The sequence below is a fragment of the Ascaphus truei genome, chromosome 2 (assembly GCF_040206685.1).
Source record: "Ascaphus truei isolate aAscTru1 chromosome 2, aAscTru1.hap1, whole genome shotgun sequence".
Classification (NCBI taxonomy): domain Eukaryota; kingdom Metazoa; phylum Chordata; class Amphibia; order Anura; family Ascaphidae; genus Ascaphus; species Ascaphus truei.
Window position 1 is genome coordinate 470,113,866 of NC_134484.1, and position 4,137 is coordinate 470,118,002.

Consider the following 4,137-nt stretch of genomic DNA (forward strand, 5'->3'; position numbering starts at 1 on the left):
AGGAGTCATCAGCAGGGGCTGAGGTGCTGGGCCTAGAGGAGGCTAAGCAGGGGAGATAGGAGGTCAGTGGGGTGTCAGGCAGCTGGCAGAAGCTAAGGATGGACTAGGTAGGCAGGAGGTCCCTTGTTCTGACCGGCCAGGAGTGACCCCCCTGACAGATTCCCCAGGGTTCCCAGAGGAGGGGCTGTGGGTAGATAGGCAGCCAGGGAGGAGAGTCAAGGGTATAGCATAGCAGCTACAGGTGGGCACAGGTGGGCACAGGGCCAGGGCAGGTAGGGTCCCTACAGGATAGTGACATAGCTCTTTCCCAGATTTGGTTGACAAGAAAGCGACGGTCTGTGCTTGATAGCTGGTCTCCTGCTGGTGCGGAGACATGCCAGTCTCTGGGCAGTGTGCAGCCTGGTCTGCAAAGGGGCCCCTTCACCATGGACTTCGTTCACCAGGCACTGGGTAGGGAGCAGAGGGAGGCAAAGGAGAATGCCCGGCGGCCACGGTGGAGCCCTGCTCAGCAGGATCTGGACTTCACTATCCACTGTGGCCAGGACAATGTACTGGACAATGCCGGAGCACAATTTTGCCAGGCCAACCCCTCAGGACTTATTGAGTGCTTCAAGGGCGCCAGTGGTATCCCAGTGCCAGGGGAGGCAGCTGGGGCACCAGGCACCCATTGAGCAGGGGAGGTGTCAAGAGAGAGGGGATTTGGCCCGGGATTAAAGGGGTTACACCCCATTTGGCCACCCTCTACTCTCACCTGGGAAGCAAGGGGTTAACTGGACTGGGGTCCAGTAATGTGGTTTTGTCTTGCTTCAGCCATCCAACTGTTTATTCCCCTGTAAAAATGTATTGTTTCTCTTCCAGTGACTGCACCACACAAACACTGGGATCCATCCGGGAGGGCAAGGGTTAATAGTCGAATAGTGATTCTAGCCCTTTGTTTAAGTTACCCTCAAAGATGCCTGCCTACTAAGGAATGCGACCAAATGGTTGCAAGAAGCTGGAGTGGTTTGTGAGTGTTATAACTCACACTTACAAACCATAGTATCCTGCCAGACACTCCATTTGGTCTACCACCTGATGTCTCGCCGGTACTAAGAGACAGATATTAATGTCTCTCTTAATTTTAGTATTACACGGTAGTATCTCATTGGGAGCGTCATGCGTGACGGAATGTATTGATATGTCTCTCGTGCCAGTAAGTACTACTGAACTGAAGTTATGAAGTTATTTACAGTGTATATGGGAATTTTGGATCTGCTCTGAAAAATGCAGACTCCATCTGCTATGTTAAATAAGGCAGGAAGGGCATCCTGAACAATTAACATAGCCCGGTGATCAAAAGGTAACTGCCCTAATTGTTTATACTGGGGGCAGGAACCAAGGAACTGAGTGTTTTTAAGTGTGATACTTCACACTTACAATGGAAGCCAAAATCTGCTTCAAAGAGATTTGAATGCCACCTCGGCATCTAGGGTTAAGAGATGGGTTTGAAATGGTATTTAACCCAGTGTCAGCCCTTACTCAAATGTCTTCATGTGTCTTCATGTGTCTCCATGTGTCTTCATGATCTTCATGTATTGCTGTGATGTCTTCATCTGAAACTGAATTATGGAAGAAATGGCCCATCCTGTATCCTGATGGCTTTTCTTGTCGTAACCTTTAAGTAAGTGTCCATATTTTGTCTGTTATTTGTATATCTCGTGTGTTCACCTTTTTCAAGGAATAAATTATATTTTATCATATCTAAGCCTCGTCCAGTTCAACCCAGTTATATCTTTGGTGGTGTATTATTCATAGCCTGTCACAAAGCTCCCGTCACACTGCTTCCCTCACCTCAGCACTATCACCTGCTGCTTCCCTCACCTCAGCACTATCACCTGCTGCTTCCCTCACCTCAGCACTATCACCTGCTGCTTCCCTCACCTCAGCACTATCACCTGCTGCTTCCCTCACCTCAGCACTATCACCTGCTGCTTCCCTCACCTCAGCACTATCACCTGCTGCTTCCCTCACCTCAGCACTATCACCTGCTGCTTCCCTCACCTCAGCACTATCACCTGCTGCTTCCCTCACCTCAGCACTATCACCGCTTTCATGGACAATTCGCCATTTGCGGCGATTGTATTGCCCACCTCGGTGCTAAGGTAATAAAGCTGCTTTAATGTAATTTTTACTAATAGTGTGTGGGAGCAGGGGGTCTTCTGAGCTGAACCGCATTGATTTCAGCCTCGGGATAATAGTAATTTTGCCCATTATTGTACTGTATGTAGTGGGGGGTTTTGTATTTATTTGCATGCATTGCACTGCAAAAAAATATTCTAAACAGGATTGATACCGGAGGCCGGCGGGGATCCGCGGGATCCCCGGACACCCGAGAACCCCCGCACACCCACAGAGACCACCCGAGGACCCCTGGACATCCGCGGGGACCACCCGAGAACCCCTGCACACCCACAGAGACCACCCGAGGACCCCTGGACATCCGCGGGATCCCCGAGAACCCCTGCACACCCACAGAGACCACCCGAGGACCCCTGGACATCCGCGGGATCCCCGAGAACCCCTGCACACCCACAGAGACCACCCGAGGACCCCTGGACATCCGCGGGGACCACCCGAGAACCCCTGGACATCCGCGGGGACCACCCGAGAACCCCTGGACATCCGCGGGGACCACCCGAGAACCCCTGGACATCCGCGGGGACCACCCGAGAACCCCTGGACATCCGCGGGGACCACCCGAGAACCCCTGGACATCCGCGGGATCCCCGAGAACCCCTGCACACCCACAGAGACCACCCGAGGACCCCTGGACATCCGCGGGATCCCCGAGAACCCCTGCACACCCACAGAGACCACCCGAGGACCCCTGGACATCCGCGGGGACCACCCGAGAACCCCTGGACATCCGCGGGGACCACCCGAGAACCCCTGGACATCCGCGGGGACCACCCGAGAACCCCTGGACATCCGCGGGGACCACCCGAGGACCCCTGGACATCCGCGGGGACCACCCGAGAACCCCCGCACGCACCACCCGACGACCCACGGACACCTAGTGGGACCACCCAGAGACCCCCACTGGCCTCTGGTATCAATCCTGTGCAGAAAAAAAAATGCTTTTATGCCTCTCTCAATATTTTTAGCACCAGCCTTTAGCTGGTATATATATATATATATATATATATATATATATATATATATATATATATATATATATATATATATATATATATATATATATATATATATATATATATATATATATATATATATATATATATATATATATATATATATATATATATATATATATATACCAGCTAAAGGCTATATGATATATGATTTTGCCTCCATCAGAGAACCAGTCTTATTGTATACTGATTAAACCAGCAGGAAACTGACTACACAACTATCTTAGCATAAAAAGTATCTTAGCAAAATCCTGAGCAAAGAGGAAATGTAATTTGGCAGAAGTTGAATACATTAGAAATTGTATTTCAGCAAAAGCTGACTACATAATCTTAACAGGTGATTACAGAAATGGATGGTTTAACACAAATGCAGTTTCTGGATATATATATATATATATATAGATATATATATATATATATATATCTATATATATATATATATATATATTTTTTCTTGGGATCTTGCTCAGGAGTCAACAGAAGAGGTCAATGTGTCTTTGACTGAGCCACCTGTGCTGAAGCAGGGATAGCCTGAAAACCTGACCTGTTGGGAATTCCATTCTCCTTCATAAATATCATGTAACCCCTTTCTGTCTGTGGGAGTCCCGCGTTTGTTTTTAACGTGTTCTGTGGTAAATGTGATTTCAATCTCTTCCCCCTGAATCGTGACAATACTGTGAGTATTTTCCTGGCTGCGTTTCATATCCACCCAGGAAAATGTAGCAGTGATTATAGTGAGGAGACGAGAGAGGGTGAGTGTGAAGGTGAGTGTGTGTGAGGGTGTGTGTGAGGGTGAGTGTGTGTGAGAGGGTGAGTGAGAGGGTGAGTGAGGGGGTGAGTGAGAGGGTGAGGGTGAGCGAGAGGGTGAGTGTGAGGGCGAGGAGCAGTGTTTCTGACATATTGTTTCAATTCAATAAAGTTTGTTTAAGAAAAAAAAACCCAAGGA